Consider the following 27041-nt stretch of genomic DNA (forward strand, 5'->3'; position numbering starts at 1 on the left):
CAAAACCTTAAAGTCCTTGTACTGAATAGAATGTTTGCATTTCTCGGCATGATCCCTTATGTTGGAAAATTGGTTTGAAAGTTTAGTGCCAGTTCTATAGCTGACAGCTCTATGACTGTCGATTCGGACTCTATCTTCGATCAAATAGGTTCCTTCTTACATCGAGGACAAGTTATAAATAACACAAGAGGTCATTAAAGATCCAAACAAAACTACCGATATTCAGTATTTGGGGTAAATTATTTTCACGGCAGGGAGGTGACATATTAGAGATCGGAGTTCATAAAGATAGTGTCGTGAATAAAAGGAAGACTGGAATAGAAAGGTAGTTTAGGAACGCGAGGGGTAGGATGACGTGGAACAAAAATATTATTTAAAAATTTGGAGACATGTTTAAAGAACAAGTGGGTGGGAAAGCAGTGAAGTTTTTGCAGGGACGTGATTTCATTGTAGGAAAGCTTGGCTAGAGGATAATGCAAAGGCTCGGTGAAGCATTTATTTTATGAATTAATCTTAAAATCAAAAGAACAAAACTATAAAAATTTGTACCAAGACCAGTAAATGTCTTTTTCGCAACAGGGACCTTGATAGGATCGTATTATTAAAATATTAAAAAAGGCAATTGGTTGTTGGTCTCGTGTTCGATCGTAAATTTAATATTAGGAAGAAATGAATTAATGAAAGCTAAAACCTCTCGGCGTCAAACTGAATTCAAAAAGTGCAAATGTCGTCCATACCGCTTATAAAATAGTGGATGGTAATCGCATGTGCTCTTCCAGCGAGCACATGAAGATACCGGCGAAGATGGGTCCAAGTGGAGAACCCATAGCCATACCCTCCAATGAGTAAGAACAACCATTAAAAACAAAAACGGTGTCCCACCGCTGATCTAAAAGTTTCTTGAAATCGTTCTTGCAGAACCCATTAAAACGAGACTTATCCATAGGAAAAGCCCAAAAATAATATCAATGGTCTGTTGTACAGGTAGAGAAATAAAGACTCGACATCGAAGCACCATAACAGATCCGAGTCCTGATTCAAATTAGTATTTTTGAACTTAGTGATTCTAAACCTGTAAATTTTCAGCCAATAAGCATGACTAATATTTTGCTAGTTTGTAATTAGCGCTAACAAAGACGCTAAAATAGGGCGGATAGGTACGTTATCTTTGTGGGCCTTTGGTAGGCCGTAAAATAAATGTCATGACCCTGAGCATGTTAAAAAAACTGAAAGTGTTCACCACGGTCTTTTAGGCTTTTCAGAAATCGATTAATACGGTCTTCTATTTTAAACAATGTTGAAAATTCAGGACTTCCCAACCTCTGGAACCTTGCATTATCATTTAAAACTGTTTCCATTTAGTAATATAATCATCCTTATTTAGAATAACAACCCCTCCTTTATCTGGACGGGTAATAATAATGTCCTTGTTTTTGCAAGAGATTTGAGAATATTCTCTTCCTTTTTAAAAATGGAGGTGCGTACCCAATTTAGAATAAGTTTTATGTTCCTTGAAGTTTGGATCGAAAATTAGGAACATCAAGAGAGCACAAGTATCAATCTAGAAAACATCCAGACTTGTCAAAGAACTGCCCTGTAACAAGGTAAAGTGAGAGAGGAGGAATTCCACTGTTTCAGGTTCAAAAATTTAACACTGTTTTATTGTCATGATTAAATTTTGGAACAGAAACACCTATTTTGTGTTTTCTCTCGTGAACCTCTTGGACATGGAAAACAAAGGAATTGATACATTTATTAAAGAGATAAGTGAAGATGTAAACAATCTGTTAATAACACTTTGAAGGAGAGTTTTAGTGGCCAACTTATGAATAATGTTTTGTTTACTTGAAATCATATTCAGGAAACAATGGAATCATGAACGAGTGTTATACAAGGATTTCTTATATAATTTAAATTTAACAAAATTTGGTGTTACTTAGTTAAGGACACAAAATTGTAAAAATTGCAGGTCACATTCTGCCTTCCGAAATTGCGTTCCCAGGTTCTGAGTGTTGTCTTGAGTGATGGTCCATATTTGTGAACGATGTTAGTCAGAAAGTTCTGACATCGGCTAAGTTTCAGTCGTATAATAAAAAGAAGGGCGAACAGAAAGACAGAGGTGGCATCCTTCGACGAAGGATATATATATATATATATATATATATATACAGTACATATTATATACATATATATATATATATATATATATATATATATATATATATATATATATATATATATATATATATATATATATATACATATATATATATATATATATATATATATATATATATATATATATATATATATATATATATATATATATATATATATATATATCATATATATATATATATATATATCTTGCAAGGAACAGGTGTTATTGAGCTCTGGCCGGCTTGACATACTCTCTATCTATCTTCAAACAAAGGCCTTCTGTCTTAAAACACTTTCATACAAAACTAGATTTTATTTGGAAAATTAATGAAAGCATTTCAGCAAAAGTGAAAAAAAAAAGTTAAGTATACCTTAGTTTAAGTATACTTAGTTTAACCAGACCACTGAGCTGAAACACAGGGCTGGCCCAAAGAATTAGAATTTTATGTGGCCTAAGAACCAATTAGTTACCCAGCAACAGGACCTAGATCCCACATTATAACAAGAAATGAAATCATCACCACATAAATTCATCTAATTCTTCATTGCCTCTGATCAGCATGCTACCTGAGAACGGTACCCACCTGTCCAATGAGGAACCAAAGCTAGAGTCATGAAATGTAATCTCTCAAACCCCACATGAATGGAAGTCATGACTAGAGAAAACCCAGACTCACAATTAAAGCGGTAACTATTCAAATTAATTGAATTACTGATTCTAAACCAACCAATACTAGTGACTAACATCCCGGTCACCAAACAAAATAAAAAGGTCATGATTACTCTAAACCAAAATAAATGTCATATAGCATGTTAAAAAAAAGAACACCTCTTCCAATATACACGTCCTCACAGGACCCAGCCAGAATTCTCTCTTTGTCCATCGGGGAGCCATCCCTCACAGTAGCGGTCCTGTTCACCACAACTCCAGAAGGAGCGATAACTCTCAGGCCGTAAATCAAGGTGAGTACCCATTCTATGGTTCCTCTGTAAAATACACATTAGAGAGCACAAGTACGCACACATCCACTTGTCAACCCCTCCCTCGAGGCGTGACGCCACTGTCAGGTTCAATGTCCCGAAGGAACTCCGCCTTCTGAACCCACAGATATCACAAAGCCCAAACATCTGTCACGTTTTCCCCATGCATCTTGGTCATGACAGGAAGCCATGAACGAGCGAATTGGATACTCGCTGCCTCTAGGCACAGAAAAAGCTACGTTTTCACAGGCCAGCAATTAGTCAGGTTACTAGTTCGAGGGCCTGCAGACATATGCATAAAGTAAGTATACCTTAGTTTTACCAGACCACTGAGCTGATTAACAGCTCTCCTAGGGCTGGCCCGAAGGATTAGACTTATTTTACGTGGCTAAGAACCATTTGGTTACTTAGCAACGGGACCTACAGCTTATTGTGGAATCCGAACCACATTATAGCGAGAAATTAATTTCTATCACCAGAAATAAATTCATCAACTCTTCATTAACTATCGAATGACAGTCTAAAGCTCTACCGAGGCCGGCCAACAAAGGGCTGACATATGCATAATATATATATATATATATATATATATATATATATATATATATATATATATATATATATATATATATATATATATATATATACATGTATGTATAGATATATTATATATATACATATATGCACACACACACACTTATATATATATATATATATATATATATATATATATATATATATATATATATATAATCTCACAATAGTGTTCCCTCAAGGAAGGTGAGATGGGTGGCTTGAAGTTAAAGGAGGCAAGTCTCCAACACTTTCAACGTTTGTTATGAACATGGGAAGTAAAGTGGCACCGCCTGACAAGACGAAAAACAGGGAGAGAAAAGGCACTAATATTGTCACCCCCTAGATCCCATGTATAGAAATCACCCACAACAAATAGCCTTATGCATTCCTAACTCGACTGTATGTTCACACTTTCCAGTATGCAGCCCGGGTCTCCTGTCATTTACTCACTGTAATATTTAGGATGCCATACATTAATTTCTCGCTGATATATCTCACTCGTTTGTACTGGGCCACCTGTCAACTCTTCACCTGAATGTAGCATCACTTTGTTGTTGCTATGTTCGTATAACCCACTGACATGCTGGAACTGTAACCAGCGACTAGAATGTTGTGGATAATGTAGCCTTAGAGTTTTCTGTAAAAGAAAACGATCGTGCCAGCTTTGTCAGCCCGTCCGCACTGTTTCTGTCCGCCCTCAGATCTTAAAAACTACTGAGGCTAGAGTGCTGCAAATTGGTATATTGATCATTCAGCCTCCAATCATCAAACATACCAAATTACAGCCCTCTAGCCTCAGTAGGTTTTACTTTATTTAAGGTTAAAGTTAGCCACAATGGTACGTCTGGCAATGATATAGGACAGGCCACCACCGGGCCGTGGTTAAAGTTCCATGAGACACGGCTCATACAGCATTATACCGAGACTACCGAAAGATAGATCTATTCTCGGTGGCCTTAATTGTACGCTGTACAGAAAACTCTATTGCGCCGAAGAAACTTCGGCGTATGTTTTATTTGTTTATTTGTTAACGCTAAACAAATCTCGGCGTCATCCACGGCGAACTCTTGAGCTGGGTGGGCGTGGCGTAGTTTAATGTAAAGTTTTCAGATGTGTACTAAGTTTAAAGGATTATCTTTGACAAATGTTAAAGGGCCTTCTCTTGGCTACCTTAATACCACAGGTTTTACATTTTATATGTATATACTTCTCTGCCAAACATTATTCTTATTATTATATTATTATTACAATCATTATTATCATTAACAGTAGCAGTGGTTTAACATTACTACTCTTTAATCACACTACTACAGAAACAAAGATCATTCTTGTTTGAAAGATAACAAAGAATAAAATGGAGATTCAGAATCCCTACAAGCATTATACAATGGGTAATTTTCTCCTTTAAATATCCTACAGCTATAGGTACGTGGCCCTCCCCTCCTCTTATATAACTATCCACCTTAACAAACTACGCAGGGTCTTTTGGGAGTCCTTACACTAAAAGGAAAAATGTTAATGTTAAACTTCCCGCATCCTCGAAAATCCTCTCCTCTCTTCTTCCCTTATTTTTTCCCCTTGAATAGTTCTGAGTCTTGGCTCACTTTTGTCTGACGTTTCTGCTTCTCATTTTCTGTAGAAGAAAACTGTTGAGATGTCTTTGTCTGTCTGTCCGCACTTTTCTGGCCACCCTCAGATCTTAAAAACTACTGAGGCTAGAGGGCTGCAAATTGGTACGTTGATCATCCACCTTCCAATCATCAAACATATCAAATTCCAGCCCTCTAGCCTCAGTAGCTTTTATTATATTTAAGGGTAAAGTTAGCCATGATCGTGCGTCTGGCACCGCTATAGGTGCCGTCAACACAGGCCACCACCTGGCCGTGGCTGAAAGTTTCATGGGTCGCGACTGAGAGTTTCATGGGCCGTGGCTGAGAGTTTCATACATCATTACACGCTGTACAGAAAACTCGATTGGGCTGAAGAAACCTCGGCGCATTTTTTACTTGTTTCTGGTTGTAAATACTGCGCGGTTGCCCTGCTTTGATGCTTCTAGATCAGTATTTATTTTGTGCTTGAAATAATCTACAGTATACACTGCTTTCTCTCTCTCTCTCTCTCTCTCTCTCTCTCTCTCTCTCTCATTACACTTCTGAAAATTCTCTTTCCGACTCGGCAACTACATTTCATTAGCTTCTTCCCTCAGACCGAAATAATTTCCCCTTAAAAAGCCATACACTTTTTGTGGGGAAAAGTTTCACTCCGGATTTTCAGTCTAACAATGTATCCTTCCGTTCCTCCTGAGCTACAAAAACCTCAAAAATTTTATATTACCTAAAGCGAGCTAACCATTATTTTCCTTGCAGGTTAGCGGGTATGCTCTAGGGGTCCGTAGTAACAAAATATGCCGTTTATGTTTAGTGTTTTTATGTTAGAGACCGAGATAGACTGCAATTACTATTTCTTTCGTTCTCGAAAAATAAAACTGAAATAAGAACGTATTTTTCCTTTCTGCAACGCCGGTTAAGCTTAGTCTGTTTGTGACAGCACTTTCTTATGTCTGTGACTTAACAGTATAGGTTGACCTAATTCATAGAATGAACCCTCAAAAAATGAAGGGTGGTCTGAGGGACTGGAGATAGTACCCTAACTGAGGACTATTCATTTTCTTCTGGACTTGAGACACCTTTTTGGACGTTTCTTAGATATGCTGGCCGAGGTATGTATATATAAAATTTTACAACCACTCATGGGCACAAGCACATAAGAGAAACCTGGTTGAGCGCAAGACAAAACCTGAAATGAATGAACATGCTTACAGGACTTTTCTTAATAAACATAACAACGCAAAAGTTTTTCATGAAAAAGAGAAGTTATTTTGACTTGAACAGTTCGCAAAGAGCGTAACATTAATCGGGGCATTTTCAGACGACATGTTTGGTTATGATTTAGTAGCCACAAAAAATAATGATGCAGATACAAGCAGACTGATCGGTTAGACCCAACACAGTACGGCTAATGAAACATGATAAATTCTGTACAACAAATAGCAGTTGCGTGCACCGGAAAGTTAAAGCATAAAGTTTCCATAATTAACATTCTCTCTCTCTCTCTCTCTCTCTCTCTCTCTCTCTCTCTCTCTCTCTCTCTCTCTCTCTCTCTCTTTTTGAACTTATTTCAATAAATCATACCCGGTGAGTGCTCAGACTTTTACTGACACTAGTAAGTAATATTTCAAGTATAGGAAGCAAAGGGAAAGTGGTCACTGGCTATTGAATGAACATAGAAATTGAAAAGGAACTACCTAAACTAATATATAAATGACTCTATGTACATCTAAATAATAATAATTATAGCAATAATTATTACAGTCTAAACTACCTCCCCTCTACAGCTAATCAATCCCTGCTAGAGGATAAGACATCAATGCTATTGCAAGCTCTAAAATGACTTTGTATTTTTACCCAAGAAATTGGTGACTTGTCAGTGTCTTTCACTAAATATTAAAACATGAGTGCCGAAACAAATACAGTCTCTCTCTCTCTCTCTCTCTCTCTCTCTCTCTCTCTCTCTCTCTCTCTCTCTCTCTCTCTCTCTCAAATAATAGGACAAAATGAAAAGGACAAATCTTTAATCAACGAAATCATTAATTGATAGCAAAATCTGGAAAAGAAGGAACGTATTTGAGTAGACGTGGTTTAAACGAATAAAAAAGCAAACAGATATTATCTTTATGATAGCGCATATATTATTATTATTATTATTATTATTATTATTATTATTATTATTATTATTATTATTACATGACTCATACTACATCAGGTTAGAAGAAAATCTATGAAGATAAAACTAAGTTTTCCGTCACATATAATTACATTTATATGATATAACAGACCAAACGTAATGAGGAGAAAAGAATTGAAATAAAATATCTAAACTTTGAATTCTCCGATCTCTGTTGAATTTCCTGAGCGACTTAAACTTTCTCCTCTCAAAATTCGGCGTTCTCGGCGACTGAAAATCGAGGAGAATCAACACAACACTGTTCTAGTCTCCTTTGCTTCACCATAAAAAAATAAACTTGCACTGGACGAGAACAATCCTAATTACAACTTCCTGATTCCCATTCTCGTTTTAGGAATTACCGAAGTCTCTTGGCCTTTATTGTCCTTGCATGTCTCGACTTTGCGATTTCGTGTGGGAACTCGGCCAATAAAACTGGGGCTTAAAACTGTGGGAGAATTACATTTGCAGGGCTGAACGAGAAAAAACCAAAAGGACCTTCGCCAACAATTTGAGCCATTGGACTCATACATCTCAGAAAGACTTGAGCGTCTGAGTGGTTTTAGTCTTAGTTGGTGGTTCTTGTGGAAATATCATCCGGTGGCAAAGTTCTGCATTTTTATGAATCTGAGAAACGTGATACCCAGAAGAGAATTCTCGCGGACATTGATACGTGCGTTTGAGTATTTGCATAACCCACGATTAGTTATGAGAATGTAGAGCAATAAATTTGTGTTTATATGGCAAATATTATTATCATTACTCCACCAACGACGTTTAAATATGCCACTTTTTTATGTCTCTTAGCAGGGCTATTAAAAAAAAGTAATACAAACATTTTCACGAAAATTTATCCAAGAATGAAAATCGTCACTGCAACAACCGAGTAGATTTCGGGAGAGATCGGGATCTTGCGGGGATGGGGAAGGTGGAGGGGGAGGGGGGGCAAAATTTGAAAAGACCCCTTGCGTATATATTAAATCTTGATGTATTGGTATAAATATAACTGAATCATTTAGGGAATGAAACTCGTTTTAAGTACTATTTTGAGCATACGCTTCCATAGTTGAATTTCGACACATACTTTAAATGTGTATAACATATAATTCAAACTATAAGAGCAAAATTCTTCTGTATATTAATTCCGACCATCTGGAATTCTTCCTAGTTTGCAGCAACAGTAATGTAATAACAAACTGAAACTATTGTTAATCTTGTTATAAGAAACTTACCTCCGGCCTTTTGTGGTATGTTTCCTTGGCTTTTGTGATGGCGAATAAAATATGTAGGCGGCAAAAACTTCGAAAAAGATTACTTCCTTCAAGTTGATAATGGCTATGTGTTATGCTTCGCTTTCCTGTGTTCGTCTGAGTGAGTTTTGGAAAACCTGCAAATACATGAAAACTAGGTAATTCATCGCAAAAATCAGCCGAAGACAAGCTGTAAAGATTACAAAATATAAAAAAGTAAAATGGAGGAAAGAAACCTCTGCCTCAAAACCAGTGATTTCCATCTCTTTTCCCTCTTTACTGTGATACCTTCGTATATTGCGATTCATTTACAAGAAGTAAAATATACCTTCACACACACACACACACACACACACACACACACACACACACATATATATATATATATATATATATATATATATATATATATATATATATATATATATATGTGTGTGTGTGTGTGTGTGTGTGTGTGTGTGTGTGTGCATGTGCATATATGAGTGTGCTTGTGGGTGCATGTTTGAGTGAGTGTGTGTGTGTGTGTATGCGCAGATGTGTTTGTTTATTGTCTGATGCATGAGGGTATTTTCGTCAACTTGCTAGAAAGTGGGGATTTTTTTTATGACTTTACGCTTAAAGAAAAGTTGTCATCAATGTGATTTTTCCATCTTGTCACCAATCGAGAAATTTTCTTTGCCCCCTTCCCCAACTTATTCAGGAAATATCATATCTATTTATTATTAACAAAATTCTCCTCTTGTCTCTTATTTCCATTTTTACCTGTTCCAGTATATTCCCTTATACTTTTGGGCTCTCCGTGAATTGCTTTTATGCCCACTACAGTTGAGATATACTGAATCATTCAATTCAGTTTGTTTGAATCCCTTTTTTTAAACTACGTGATTTAACAAGTAAAATTAACACACCATCTTCTGAAGTACTTGGCGTTGGAAGTCCTTCTTGAGCAATATAAAGATTATAAATTGGGCTCGGTAATGTATAAAATAAATATTTGATTCTCTATAAATCCCAGAGTTCTAGGAACTTGTCCTATGTATGGTGTACACCCGAATAAATGTGGACTTTGAAGTAAGAGGGTTAGAAAGGGGTACAGTTTCTTTTATTGATTTCAGCAGTTGACATCTAGAATCGATTGATTAATTCATTACCATTTTGATTATTTACTCACTGTAAAACAATCTGTGCGTCAATCTATAGTCAGCACAAAATGTTCCTTAATGTATGTCAACCTAATTATTCATCAAACTCCTTTTACAAATCCCTAGAGCCAACCACTGAGAATCGAGAAATTTTATTTTAGTCTGGTCAAAAAACAAAATATTAATAACAGCTGTCTGATGTTTAGCAAAACACTCATATTCACAAATAAAAAACCTAATACTTCTGAGGCAAATGGCTCAGGCAAGGCTCACTGAATGATTTTGTTCCAAAAAGTTAGTGAAAAAACAAAACTGGAGACGGGAGATGTGCAACGTTATGTGACAAATAATTCTAAGCAATTTTGAGCATCTGATAACAATGGTCACAAAGAGGTTTGCTAATAATAATAATAATAATAATAATAATAATAATAATAATAATAATAATAATAATAATAATAATAGCTGAAACCAAGATCAGCAATTGTAAGAGTAAAATTTTATTTTATATAGTGTATTAAATTTATTATTTCATTATTCCATTATTTGTGTTCCTTCAAGACTACTGTGTTTCCGTTTTTTTATTAAAAGAGAGAGAGAGAGAGAGAGAGAGAGAGAGAGAGAGAGAGAGAGAGAGAGATCGCTACATTATGACTGTCTAGTTTAAATAAACAATATTTCTATTTTGAAGCACCAGGAAAGAGAGAGAGAGAGAGAGAGAGAGAGAGAGAGAGAGAGAGAGAGAGAGAGATCAGTAAATTATGAATGTCTAGTTTAAATAAGCTATTTCTATTTTGAGCACCAGGGATACTATCTTTTTTTTATTTAGATAAATGTTTACTGAACATCTTCACGAAGGAAAATTAATTTTCATCGAGGGCTGGCGTCTGAAAAAAAAGGGGCAGCACAAAGTTGGCCCATATTCCTAACTTTATCGAATTAACGGTAACTTTAGGAAAACTCCCTTAACTATCCCTTTTAATTCAATGCGAGACACAGGCATCTACTTACATACACACACACACACACACACACACACACACATACACATACACAAACATAGAGACAAGAGTTGTCGTATGCTGTGAGTTACAGGCGTTTGAGGGGATATCAAATCAACAGACTATGTTCCAATTTGTTCGATACCGTCACTGTTTAACCAAGTTTCTTAGAATACTTGTCACTCTAGCTAAAGGCCTATCAGTGGAAAAGATCCCAACGGTGTCAATTTACCTTTCATATAAAAACATATATACATGCATGCATACATAAACACACACAGATATATAATATATATACATATGTAAATAATATATATATATATGTATATATATATATATATATATATATATACATATATATATATATATACATACATATATATATATATATATATATATATATATATATATATATATATATATATATATATATAAATATATACAGTATATATTGCATCTCATAACATGAACATTTATTTAGCTCTTGTGTTCTTTTCTTTAGCTTTGTACTCTTGTTCTCTTTGTCTCTCTCTCTCTCTCTCTCTCTCTCTCTCTCTCTCTCTCTCTCTCTCTCTCTCTCTCTCTCTCTCTCTCTCTCTCTCTTTGTTACGTTCGAAGATAGTTTCAACTCATACCTTTTTAAGATGATAAATCAGATACAGCCGTCCAATATTTAAAGAGATTCACGAAATGTTTAATCTCTTTTATGATTGACTTCTGGTTTTCAAATTATCTGGACCGTATTTCGAATTTCACAAGTACTGCGTGTCAGACAAATCTATTATTACATAAACAGACTGAAAGCAATAGAAAAACAACGACTTTCAAAATCTCCAGATACTGCAATTTTCCGGTGGAAAACAATGGTACTATGTGTGAGCACGCGTGAGAAGAAATGTCATAGTCTTGTTCATGTTGCCTAAACTCGTAAGGCAATGAATATCGGAATCAGTTAGAGACATTTTCCCGGAAATCAAGGATAAACAGCTGCATTCTCTTCTCAGTTACTAGAACTTTTTCATTTTTGCGATTTCACATAGGAAAAAAATTTACCGGCAAATGACATAATCATCTCTCTCTCTCTCTCTCTCTCTCTCTCTCTCTCTCTCTCTACATCTATAGTATAGGCTACCTTAGTTTAACCAGACCACTGAGCTGATTAACAGCTTTCCTAGGGCTGGCCCAAAGGATTAGATTTATTTTACGTGGCTAAGAACCAATTGGTTACCTAGCAACGGGACCTACAGCTTATTGTGGAATCCGAACCACATTATAACGAGAAATGAATTTCTATCACCAGAAATAAATTTCTCTAACTCTTCATTGGCCGGTCGGAGAATCGAACGTGGCCCAGCAGAGTGCTAGCCGAGAACGAATATATATATATATATATATATATATATATATATATATATATATATATATATATATATATATATATATATATATATATATATATATATATATTTTTTTTTTATAAATATTACTGCTGTTAGCCTCGATGTATTTAGGTGTAGGAATATTAGTCAGATTGACCTCGACAGAGAACATCTCTGTTTAACAATCACAGCAGTAGACAAATGGCAAAATTAAAAACAGAATATGCTAGTCTTTTGATTATCCTTTTATTTTTTTGAACATGAAAGGTCGGATTGCTATGTCAAGAGTTAATAGAATAATATTATGTGACGCTGCGTCGTTAACAAATTAATTCCTATTAATATAATGACTTAGAATCGACTCCTGTTTTAATAATGCCGATTCTTGATGAAGCTCAATTGACTAGTAACTCCTTCTTTTAATTTTATATCTTATAATTGTATATTTTCTTTAATATTTTCTTTAAGTTAATTTGCTAAATCTTCATTTTTCAAGAATTTTATACAAAATATTCATGAGATTAACAAAGGAACAGAGAGTAAAAGCAATTCAACTGTACTATCAAAACAATAAAATGGTACTGAAACCCTGCAAAGATTGTTATCAGCTGAATTTAACATCCCAAGGGTGCAAAGCCGAAATATCATTTGTATTATTATACATTATTAAACCGAATATATATATAAGCATTATATTAATTTTGTTAATATATTATATTAATCTATTAAAGCCTTTTTTCGAACATGAATGTATGGAATAATAAAATTATTCATGTTTATTCGAAAAATAAAGGAACGCCCTTTTTAATTTATAAAGAGGCTTTATTATTTTCTTTAATTACTTTGCTAAATCTTCATTTTTCAAACAATTAACAAAGGAACAGAGAGTTAAAGCAATAATTGTACTATCAAAACAATAAAATATATAAATATATTGTATCATATATATCCCATATATATTTGTATGAACATTATTAAACCGAATAAGCATTTTATTAATTTTGTTAATATATATATTAGTCTATTAACCTATACATTCATGTTCGAAAAAAATAAAGGATAATCAAAAATGCTTTAATTTTGTTCCATTAAACAAAGGGCGTATTATATATATATATATATATATATATATATATATATATATATATATATATATATATATATATATATATATATATATATATATATATATATATATATATATATATATAGAGAGAGAGAGAGAGAGAGAGAGAGAGAGAGAGAGAGAGAGAGAGAGAGAGAGAGAGAATTTCTGCATTATGGAACGGTGCTTTGGAACTCATGAATACAAATATGAGGAAAATCGTCTTTCGTACCCAAACACTCTTCAGGTTCTGCGTCTCACAGAAGGACAGTCATAACTAAATCGATATCACTGAAGAGGCATTCATCAGGCATTTGTTTTTCCTTTCCTCCGGCATGGAGAGCAATTATCGAGTTCTTGATCACAACGAAAGAGAAGAGAATTAAATATTCTTGTCCATATTTTCCTGTCTAAAGCGAAATAGAAATTTCTGGCTTCCGTCCAGGAACTTGATTGCCAAATGATTTAAGACACTGGGAAACTCACCATTCAGTTATCTGTAATTACTAGGACTATCAAAGGCTAACCGCTATCTAACGGCAAAGGAGTCTTTCCGTTAGTCAGTAGCTCTACTTTTCATCTAGTTTCTAATGCTATGAAAGTTTAACTTTCACACCGTTTATCCAACGCTACCTTGGCCTTGCTCTTCTCCTACTTCTTTTCACAAAAATTCGCATCGTACATTCTTTCTACACGACCAAACCATTTCAAAACGCCCTGATCCATCCTTTCAAGTAAACTAAACTTTTTACCACTCCTGTGTTCCTCATTGGATGGGTCGATATCGTACTCGGTCGGCACTCTGCTAGGCCCGAGTTCGAGTCTCCGGCCGGCCAATGAAGAATTAGAGGAATTGATTTCTGGTGATAGAAATTCATTTCTCGCTATAATGTGGTTCGGATTCCACAATAAGCTGTAGGTCCCGTTGCTAGGCAACCAATTGGTTCTTAGCTACGTAAAATAAGTCGAATCCTTCGGGCCAGCCCTAAGAGACCTGTAAATCAGCTCAGTGGTCTGGTTAAACTAGGTATACTTTTTTTTTTTTTACCACTCCTGTGTACGTCTGCATTTCTCACCTTAAGAACTCTACACTGCATACATTACGAAAACAGTTCATTTCAATAGTTTAACCGTTTTCTTTTTCTTACGTTTCCACGCAGCTTCCACTCTTCACTTCCATAAAGAAGAGTTGGCACAACAATCCCTTCATACAATCCAACCCTGATTTCCACAAACAACTCAAGTGTCTTCCTAATCTTCTGCAAAACACCGTGCAACCTGTCTTGCTTCACCTATCCTGTAACTTGCCTCTTCTTTTATTGTTACCTTCTATTATATTTACCACAAAATATCTATATAAATAAATAATTTTTATTCCAAAATACATTTTAACATTTACTGGCCCATCTTCCTGGCTTTCATTTACACTCGTAACTGCAATTTTACTAACATCAGTTCTAAGCTCTCTCCTCTTCAAATACTTGCAAACTCTGTTTTGTATAGTTTTATTTTAAATCTTCAATCTTCTGTTTGATAAAAATTTTCATCAGCATTCTGAACCACGATGGTAAAAACCATATTTGCTTTGATTTCTGAAGATATTGCTGGGTTAGTCATCGGTATTTCTTACCTGTGCTGTAATAATATTATAAATAATTTAATTTCTTTAATAATTTGGGCTACCCCTGAAAATGACAAAGAAGCTAAATTACCGATAAAAAAAAAATACGCATAGCGTTCGTAAATTAAATACAAACCGACCCATGTAGACTCCAAACAAATATCCATTTCGAGAAAGTACATGGCAACAACTGGCACATGAAATCAGGGAGATTATCACATCTCATCTCACTGAAGCTATGATGCCTCATCTCTTTTTAAGATGGCTGAGAGTAAGTACAGTAGACGATGTTTCACCAACATGATGCTGCCACTGAAAGCAACTTTGGTGTGAATATCATTGCTCCTAAGAAAAAAAAAAAATAGCAGAAAAAAGGAACTAGGGCTAGTCGCACGTTAATGGGATCTGCATCTGAAGAGTACCCACAGCTTCCCTCGTTATTGAATTGAATATAGAATTTAGGCCAAATGCCAAGCACTGGGACCTATGAGGCCAATCAGCGCTGAAACAGAAATTGATAGTAAAAGATTTGAAAGGTGTAACAGGAGGAAAACCTCGCAGCTGCGCTATGAATCAATTGTTAGAAGAGGATGGCAAGTAAGATAAAAGAAAGAAAATATGAAAGGAGGTACAGTAAAAGGAACGAAAAGGGTTGCAGCTAGGGGCCGAAGGTACGCTGTAAAGAACCTTGAGTAATGACCACAGTGCACCGCATGAGGTGCGCTGCATGAGGTGCACTGACAGCACTACCCCTCTACGGGGCTTCCCTCGTTGTGGAAGGTCAAATTTCTCCTCAAGTCAAACGGTCGGAGGAACATTCGTAGCCAAACAGGACTTTCGTTCGCATCAACAACGATGCAAACTATTACGTCCTCAGTAACTGGAATTTTTACCACATTCCATTAAATCCGGCACGGAGTTAAAAGCCATCTCTCCAACTTCATTATTTCCGTCTCTCTAAAGTCCAAATTTCAGGGAACAGTGAATAAAGAACAAAGTCTTTTGTTAGGCGTAAAAGGCGAAAAAAGGTATGCAACCCGATGCCATGCCCTCATCCAGCCAGGCTTACAGTAAAAATTACAGAGAGTGAGTGATCCCGAAATGGGTATAGAGACCAGATTGTAAGACATGAAAACGGAAGCTGGGAGAAAATTCCACGGTCGGATGCCACAAGCAGGTAAGAAGCTCTTATAGACAGCACATTAAGGATAGTATTGATTTCCTTGATTTCCTTAGAATACACACACACACACACACACACACACACACACATATACACACAATATATATGTGTATATATATATATATATATATATATATATATATATATATATATATATATATATATATATATATATATATATATATATATATATATATATATATATTGAAAAAAATTGGTGAAAGACAGATCCAACTAGTTGCCCACTGAGTTTGTCACTTCACAGTATCTATTAAATGCGAAGCCTTTGAGGTACAACTAGATTTGGTCACACAATCCATTTACGTTTGGAGCACAGTCACTCAACGGTGGGTACTACATAGACTGTAATGCGATTGAATAAACTTGTGCACTTGGAAACTGCATAGCCTTGTTTTCATTTGATTTTGTGCTTGTTGCCTCCCCGCCTTTTGTTCAGATTACTTGCGCCTCGTACGCCTGGGGGCACACCGCACGTTCCGAATTGCAAATGTGTGAGAGCATGATTCGAAATACCAGTCTTTTCCTAATGCGGTCGACATTCTCGTTAAAAAGAAAAAAAAAAAACTGATAAACCAAAATACTCGAAAAATCCGATCAAGCCCAACTTTGCAAAACTTCGCTGTCGAACGACCAGCGGTTAGCGCAAATACACACATATACACAATAAATAAATATAATATATAATATACACACACACACACACACACACACACACACACACATATATATATATATATATATATATATATATATATATATATATATATATATATTATATTTGTGTTTGTGTGTGTATACTGAAAATATTACAATTACATAATACTGTTTAGGAAGGAAAACCGTAAGTTATTTAATGCTGTAATGCTATCCTTGAAACTTAGAAAATGGAACGAACTATGATTATCTAAGTTACAAATCGAGATGTAAGACATACCTGAGGATTCAGAACTAGAAACTTCTTAAGGTGATTAGAGAAGATCCTGAATTCTTTGCTCTTTCGGCATTCATAAACTTAAAACCCATACTCAGGGATCTTCGTTACATATTAAAATGCATAATATTATGAATTCCATACCATTTTTTCTTTTTATGTTAGGATAATTCATGGTCACATTCCCAGGCGTTACTGACGTCACAAGTAGTATAATCAAGAGGATGTCAAACAAGTCATTTGACCTCCTTTGTCATCCTCAGCGGAGATTGCATTGAGCCTCTTTAGAGTGTATTCAACGGTTCGAGTCGGCTACTTTTATGACCACTTGTCTCATGACTATAGTATTACAAAGTGATTTTACTGTCGTGGTGATATACAGAAAATTTTCGCCTAAGCTGTAAGCCGTAATGTGAGGGCAATAATCCCTTGAACATTGCAACATCCTACATTTTCCATCTTGGCTAAGAGTAGGATTCGTAACAGACTGAGCTCTTTCAAAGGACTCCTGATGGAATTTAGGAATGCTGGGATAGCATAATTCTGCTGCCGTTAATCAACCAGGCTTAATAAACCCCGGCTGAGAGGATCTTCACTAAATTCAGTGTCGGTGTTGCCCGCATCATCTTCGTGTTTGCTTTTGAGAAGATGGAAATGAAGAGCATCAGGACAACATTGAACAAACTCCCAAAATGTGGCCAAAAATGTGAGAAAGTAATCATGAAGGAATACACTCATATATATATATATATATATATATATATATATATATATATATATATATATATATATATATATATATATATATATATATATATATATATATATATATATATATATATATATATATATATATATATATATATATATATATATATATATTATCACGATGTGCACCAAGTACCTAGTTATTACACAACTAATCACAAAATTCTAAAATTTCTCTTACTTCAGCCAGATACCTGAACTCTCATAACAATGAAAATTATGACTGAGTACTCTTAAAGTAACAGTGATCCCTTAAAAAGCTAAGTTTATCAAAACAAGTGTGAGGTATCAACAATTAAACAAGAAATATACTAGAGTAAAAGGGCATCACTTCACCAAAGAACTTCAACTGTTTCCCTGGTCTTAATTCACTTCAGCAAAACTAAAGGAACAAAACATATTATTACTTTGCCATACGCACACAATTAATCCTATTCACTGGTAGTCAATAAATGAAACACTTTTTTTTATATCTTAAATACAAAAATTCATTTTTAAATCCAAAATTTATAATTAGAATTCACAATCTCAAAAATTTACTATTATCTGAAAAGAAAACAAAATTTAATTAATTCTTGAGTTAACTTATGAAAAAAACTAAATCACAAAACTTTAATTTATCAAGAAATTAAATTAATAATTTAAAATTTAAACTATCAAGTATTACTCAAGTATGTAATGTTAAATTATCAAGAAATATCTAAAATGCTAAGTAAATAAATGTCAAATCACCAAAATATAAAATGTGAAAAATCAAGAGATTGCAAACACAAGAACACACAAAAATACACAAAGATTTATCGGTAATAATTTCACTAAGGCAAAATTTTCCTAATATACTTTATTATACCATAGTAATAATAAGTAAAATTCACTTTACCTTACACAAGCTTGTGAAACCCCTTGTAAAATCACACAGCTGCTTTAAATTCACAAAACACACTTTTTTGTCAGGCGCTGTTACAAATACACACTTTTCCTACACTCAGATCTCGAAAGCTGTCAGGCGCTGTTACGAATACACACTTTTCCTACACTCAGATCTCAAAAGCTAAGTTTAATATCAATGACCACACAAATATTTTATGTTAATATCTTCTCACTTTGGAAGAGAGAGAGAGAGAGAGAACCAAACCTAATAGTCTCTGAAATCAGAATGATTAAGTTTTAGGATTCCAGTAGGAAGCGAAAGAATCAGATGACGTCATTATAAGGTATTTTGCGAACGAGATACGAGAGAAAGTTCTAGAAAAAGGAAGGTGACGTGACTTCCAGCAAAACGTTTTGAGTGCAATCGGGACAATACATGATCAGAGCAATGCAATCTTAAATGTGACGTAATTGCTATGTGCTTTAATGCAATACTTGTTCATATTTCTCAAAAGTACATGTCTTTACAAGAAAATCATATGGGACCCATGTAACATTGCGAAATCATTCGTCTTCTTCTTGTATGAGACAAACTTTTACAGAAATCTTAACACGATCGAAACAGACTGCAACTAGCTAATTATAACTGGCATGTTTTAAAAACGAAACAAAAAACCCAAGTTGCTTTCCAGAACGAAGCAGCTATTGTATCTCTCGACTTGTCAGCGCTTTATCTTTCGCAATGACAACTGAAGTGAAGCAATCCTTTCTACCACACATACATGTTGCTTGTATACTAAGTTACTATTAAAATATACTACTATTAAAATGTATTATTAATTCTAAATTACGCATTTAAGTTATCTAAATCACTAACTCTTTTGAGATCTACACTACACTGCATACGATATTTCAACAGTTATTATTATTACACATAATACATGATAAATAGAAGAGTAAATATATCATCACTATAGGATGATATCCATATTACAAGGCAATACCATGAAAATACTGTATATACATGCATATATATAAATATATATATGTATATTGTCACGAAAGTGATCAAGCACCTGGTTATTACACAATAATAAGACCAAAAAGTTACCTCACTTCGACCAGATACTTGAAACCGCATAACAAAAATATTAAGGCTGAATACTCTAAAGGTACAGTGATCCCATAAAACTTACTTATCACTTGAGAAAATCAATCTAACTTATCAAGTTATGGGTGAGGTAACAGCTAACAAGCTATAAATATACTAGTGGAAAATGGGCATCACTTCAACAAACACTATAACTGTTTCTTGGTTCTATTCCACCTAGATAAGTCTCAGGTGAACAAACAGATATATCACTTACCTTGTACACATTCATTAATTTCTCTAATCACTGATGGTCAAAATGAACCACTGTGCTTTTAAAACTTTAAACAGCCAAATTTATTCCTTCTATGCTCAAAGGTTATATGCAGAGTTCACAATCTCAAAAAAGATTTACTGTTATCTGACAACAGTGTAAGATTTAAGTATTTCTTAATCAAGATTAATTCACAAAACTTTAATTTATTAAGAAAGCAATTTGGTTAAGTAAGTTTCAAACCATTAACTTTCACTCAAGTTTTAAACATATACTTGATTAATTAAACCCAGCACAAGTGTTCACTAAAACATCAATAAATGGAAGTCAATACAAGTACCCACTGAAATCTCAATAATAAGTATGCACTGACAAAATGTTAAGCAATCACAAACACAAAACTTTGGAAAACACTAATTATAAAATTAGAGTAATATAATAACACAGACATATAAGAATGAAATATGCAAAAATGGAAATATACCAACAGCAATTTCACTAAGACAAAAATATGTTCAAAGATTATATCAATCTTTCAAAAGCTTACCTTCACTTTTAAAAAAGGTTAGTCCCACGTCTTCCTCAGACTTTCCCAAAGACAACACTGCCAAGTCACAGTGGTATACACAATGATATATAATTAGCAGAATGAAACACTAGAACTCACTAAAAGAGATATTATCCACCTCTTGTCAAAATAATAATTCTCTTTTACCTAGAATGTCACTTTAACTCTTAACATAATATAAAACCAGTAAACATCACATTACCTTTTACAAATGGTACACCATTATACACTTTACACAATGCTTGCACAATATAAATACCTTAGATCACTCTTACAAAATGTATACACTTCATGGGTGAATTTAACAAAACTTTTAAAAAATGGGAGAGCAACCAGTATAACACCCTTATACATGAATGGTAATTGAGAGAGAGAGAGAGAGAGAGAGAGAGAGAGAGAGAGAGAGAGAGAGAGAGAGAGAGAGAGAGAGAGAGAGAGAGAGGACCTATTGCCAGCAACCCCTTTGGCTAACTAACTGTTTCTGATTCAGTACTCCTCTTTTATCTTCAAGCCCTCCCAGAATACTCAAAGAATACACATAGGGAATTCACAGAACACCTTATTCTTCTTCTTACAGAATACCCAAAGAATACACACAGAGAATTCTAAGGCTCAGAAGGAAATATGCCAGAGCTCTTATCAATGATTGACACCATCCGCTCACTCAAACCACCTGAGCAAACAGAGAGAAGCAATTTTGGACCAAATTCTTGGTCGGCTGTCAGCATGTCAACTTCAACTACCTCTGTTCCTCATCCCATTACTCAGATTATGGAAACATATAATAAGCATAGGGAAATACAATAATTTCAGAATCGGCACACAGAATAAATGTGTAACAAGCAATTGGCCGATAAGTGTCAACTCATGTCAGATAAGACAAGAGGCCCCTGCCTTTCTCCAAACACTTGTGTCAATACAGGATGTGGCTAAGTGATAATGGTTCAAAAATATCTCTCCCTACTCGGCATTAACACTCAGTATTCATTTTAATATACTGCACAATATATTAAATAAATGGAAAAAAACATATCAAAACATATTTCAGAATCACATGACATACAATTTATCTGTAAGAAAAAGACATTTTAAAATCATATCATCATATCTCACAACAAACGACGAATCTGCAAGCAAAACATCAAAATTTTTACAGAGATACATATCACACTTGCAGAATGGTTTTATATATTATAATATATATATATATATATATATATATATATATATATATATATATATATATATATATATATATATATATATATATATATATATGAAAACTTTCTTTCATTCCATGTCCTGATAATCATTCCACATCTCCCAACCTAGACTCGATCAATACATTATTTTACATCATTTTCTACTAAATAGTGTCTGTGGGATTAATTCTGCATCATTAAAAAATTTTCATATGGTTTATAATTCTTTCACTTGTAAAAATAAAATAGTTCTTCAGAGTTGTTGGTGTGACTCCAGCTCTTTTCAACTTTGTCTGCTAGTCCCCAAGATTCTCTTAGCTTATCTTTTTTGCCAAATAATAATGTGCGCAAAGAACAAAGGTGACAATTCCCCTCCTTGGTAAACACCAGTCTGAACCCCTAAGCTTTCCGGAAGTCTGCTAAAAACCATTATACAAGAAATTTTTAGTGCATGATGTTCTCGCTCATTTCTTCAAGGTTTATAAAGAATGAAGTCACTGGGGCTATCACTATATGGCTTTTCATTTGCCAACGAAGGCTATCGTTAACACCCGTGCATTGAACAAGCCAGGACACTCTCAACTGACAAGAAGACTGGTGTAAACGAAAAATCGAATTCTAAATGTATCTCAGCTGCTGCACATACTGAGGAGATAGCAACCAAAGAAAACCTAGAGACTCAACAGTTGTGTCAGAATCGATTAGACCATTTAATTACTGTCCTTAAGAACAATATTTCATGGTCATGGATGTATTAAGTCTATCATTATAGGCTCTTGTACATGGGCAAGTAGAGAAGCAGGTCAAGTGTGCAAGTAGCCTGCTCTCATTTTTGAAAGGCAAGTACTTATGGCAAGTTTTGTTTACACGCAACTAGTGATTCGGGCAAGTAGCCTCTCAGTTTGTGGTGCGCGTTTGGCGTGTATAGTACGTCCCTCCACATTCTGAAAATGGATCGTGCAAAGACTGTGATTAATAATGTGTCCAAAGTATTGCATGGTGAAATTATAGAAATACTTGAGGAGGAGGTTCAAAACACAACAATTAGCAACAAACAAAAAACTTGTGTTCTGCACAATGCCTGCCCGGCAACTGAACTGGAGAGGAAGACGACCGAGTATGTGTTCACGCAGGCCAAGTATGTGGCAAGCAGCTTGCCAGCCTGGAGGGAGGGGTGGTAAGTTGCCCAAAATTAGAACTGCGGACTATTAACTTGCCTTGCCTCTCAGCTTGCTTGGCAAGTTGCTAATTAGTTAACTTGCCTAATTAAGAAAGGCAAGTATATGTTTACACACGGCAAGCAACTTGTAGCTAGTTACTTGCACGCTTGACCTGCCTTTCTACTTCTCCCGTGTACAAGAGCCTTATCCATGATGAGCACTTGGAAACGATGTGTCTAGCGGCTGTATCCTCTTCTGAGGATTACTCTGCAGAAGGGAGCTTCAACTTATCGTAATAATGATAGTAGGAGTGGCCTCTAATGAGTGGCTGCAGCGGACAGGTGAAGGCCGTTCTCAAGTTGGCCAATTAACTGAAAGCGGGTCATTAGTGGGATAAGCCCGTAAAGGGGTTTAGCAAATGAGATAAAGGGAAAGTTATTTGGTAGCGAATTTTTGCACCTTTTATAGTAGAGACGATGCCTTTACTCGTAAATAGGTTGACTATGATGATATAATAATTCCGTTTACTATAATGATCGGAATTTTTCTTTCCTAATGAAGAGAGAGAGAGAGAGAGAGAGAGAGAGAGAGAGAGAGAGAGAGAGAGAGAGAGAGAGAGAGTGAGAGAGAGAGAGAGAATTTGTTAAAGTCTTTTGATAGTATCTCTTAAATATAACATTATCTTCTGTTAAAGTCAGCACAATTTTTACCACCAAAGGATTGCTTCTACACAGATACACTTACCATCATCTTTCTTCAGTTCATGTCTTCCACTGGGGTGAAATTCCTGAAAGCATTACTGTACTTGTGTGCTAGACCTAGCGACCGAACGCCTTTACCATCAAGACTTCGATTATTCCCACAAGCTCTAGGAATTTGTTTTGTTAAATGATGCCAGTTTCTGTCATAATTTCCTCAAGCCATGTATCTCATGTGGTCTTCTTATTCATCTTCATATTAAAAGTTTACAATATCAATTTGAGGCAATCATTCGCGTTTTTAATTTCAAAGTTGTCCTATTCCTTCCTTAGAGATTCTTCTTTACTATTATGTCTTATCTCTTCGATTTTTCTTCATGAGTCTTCTTTTCTTTATATGTCTCATCGCTCCGATTTTTCTTCGTGATTCTTCTTTTCTCTGTATGTCTCATCTCTCCGATTTTTCTTCATTTTTAGCTTTCCGCACTTTAATCTGTCCGCACTTTTTACTGTCCGCCCTCAAATCTTAAAAACCACTGAAGCTAGAGGGCTGAAAATTCGTGTATTGATCATTCACCCTCCAATCATCATACATAACAAATTGCAGCCTTCTAGCCTCAGTAGTTTTTATTTTATTTAAGGTTAAAGTTAGCCATAATAGTGCTTCCGGCAACAATGTAAGATAGGCCATCACCGGGCAGTGGTTAAAGTTTCATGGGCAGCGGCTCATACAGCATTATAACGAGACCACCGAAAGATCGATCCATTTTCGCTGATCTTGATTATACGCTGTAGCGGCTGTACAGAAAACTAGATTGCGCCGAAGAAATTTTGGTGTATGTTTTACTTGTTTATCAAGAGAACGAACAATGGAGCCTAGCCACTGTTCCTCGTCACATTTAGGCCAAAAGAAACCGGGAAATAGTGTCGGAAGTGGAGAAGGTTCGGGTGTCTGACATGGGTTGGCTTTGATTCCGTTCCTTACTTGCTGCCAGTACAGCGAATCATTTGAAATGTTTTCACGTAAATAAAATGTTTATACGCACTTCAGAATAAAATATAAACGTAAAGGACCATTAACTTGCAACACATGATGCTATTTAACTGGATGCCCAACTATGAATAGATTCCGCTTCATAAATAAGTTTTTTAACAAGAAAAATCCGAAATAAACAGCCTCATTGTATTTTGTTAATATACTGATAGAATATTTGAGTCTCCCTATCGTCCCTTTAAGTTTTGTATCAGAGAAAATTATTAGATTTATTTTCTCGACTTAGAAATACGATTTTCCAACTTTATTGACCTGCATATCCAAAAATTTGAAAAAAACAGGAACTTAAGAACTGCATGCAACAGACAAGTGTACACACATATACACACACACACACACACACACACACACACACACACACATATATATATATATATATATATATATATATATATATATATATATATATATATATATATATATATATATATATATATGTATATGTATATATATATTTATATATATATATATATATATATTTATATTTTTATATACATATTTATATTATTTTATTTTATTTTTTTTTTTTTACTTTACTTAACTCCCTGCTTTTTTCAACTCTCTGGATATGCTCTTTATCTGAGAACCCAATGCATTCCAACGACAATCCTGGAGAAAATTCTCTTTTGAAGTCCGTCGTCTCTATCTCACATTCCACGAGCAGCGAATTTTGATCTCCTGCTTTTCAATTTTCTTGGTAACTGAACCGAACTTATCAGGGTATATTTTATTTTGTCCTTTTTCGGTTTATTCCCCAAATGAAATTGTCTGTCCATATATCCATCCAATGTAGCTTTTACCCTATTCTTAAAAGATCTGTGAATGCAATTCCTCTCTGACTGACGTAATGGAATTCATGGCCGAATGTTTAATGCCGACTTCAATGCCACTCACGCCAAGGGTTCCAGGAATTCTTGTTTGCAGACAATATTCAAAGGCCATTAAAATCTCCCAGAGCAAATATTTAATCATTACCGCTTCTCGTGCACAGATTTGGGGAACGTTCGCTAAAACCTCAAAAAGATTTGCTGGGATGTGTTTGATTGATATGCACGATGAGCACTTTTCATCGGTCTCTCTTTTACTTTGTCGTCCTGTCTGTCTGTCTGTCTGTTTCCTGCAACGAACATCCGCGAACGCTTTTCAGATTCATTGCGTCTTATTAACCTTAATCAAGGACTAGTCCTGTTGGTCAGTCGACTCTTGTGAGGCGTAGTCGGTGGCGGAAATGGAATAGAGAGAAGAGAAATACTGACACTCGTGATATTATAATATGAGGCGACATGTCTCGACGATGTAATTCTTATCCTTCCACAATACTGACAAGCTGAGTCCCAGTCCTGCCTCTCTCTCTCTCTCTCTCTCTCTCTCTCTCTCTCTCTCTCTCTCTGAGTAAGTTCTTCTTCTTCGTTTAACGTGCTTTTTCCCATTTTTCGAGGAATTAAATTTGCTTATATGAACATCTTCTATTTTAAATTTTGAAGACTCACGATATATATATATATATATATATATATATATATATATATATATATATATATATATGTGTGTGTGTGTGTGTGTGTGTGTGTGTGTGTGTGTGTGTGTGTGTGTGTGCATCCTTAGGAAGTAATTAACAAAACTGTTACAAGAGCCCAAATGCTAATTACAACGGAATTAAGATACAAATATTATGGGTGCTTGTAATTACCTAGTTCCAATGTTGCTGACAATGCGGGGTCAATTAACACTCAAGAATGAGTATTTAAGCAGTTAATTAACAATGGCATCTTGAATAAGAGTTAATTAACTTTCGAAGGCGAAAACCATTTAGGGTGCCAGGGAGCCGTTCCTTACGATGCAGATTTCTCAGGGCGAAGACTATTCAACGGAAAATTTACTTCTTTTCTTCTGAGCACCACCTTCAGTTTGTTCACGGAACCATAATTACAGGTAAATTCAAAGATATTCTGTAGTGATTGCATGTAAATGCTTTTTTAAAACTAAGGGATAATGTTCTGCAATGATAAAAAAAATGAAATTATTTCAGCTTAGCGATTCTGCGCGTTTGGAAGGCTTATTGCCCTGGGTTAATAAAAAAATAATAAATAAAAAATTATTCGAGGACTTTGTCTCTCTCGAAACCCGAGAACATTCCCGTCTCACTAACATCATTATGACTTCCCCCATCAGGAGTTACTTCCTTGAAGGTTTAATGACCTCCAGAGGGAGAGTGTAAACAACC

General features: G+C 34.9%; 1 long non-coding RNA gene across 1 annotated transcript in view; it reads right to left on the reverse strand.

The window, feature by feature from the left end:
- The window catches only part of LOC136832115 (uncharacterized), a 146449-nt gene that overhangs the window by 111781 nt on the left and 7627 nt on the right, over positions 1-27041 (reverse strand). The window contains exon 3 of the long non-coding RNA XR_010851063.1: positions 8733-8887. This is a non-coding gene — a long non-coding RNA (uncharacterized lncRNA). The remainder of the gene's footprint in view (positions 1-8732; positions 8888-27041) is intronic.

This window comes from Macrobrachium rosenbergii, chromosome 49 (genome assembly GCF_040412425.1).
Source record: "Macrobrachium rosenbergii isolate ZJJX-2024 chromosome 49, ASM4041242v1, whole genome shotgun sequence".
NCBI classification, from domain to species: domain Eukaryota; kingdom Metazoa; phylum Arthropoda; class Malacostraca; order Decapoda; family Palaemonidae; genus Macrobrachium; species Macrobrachium rosenbergii.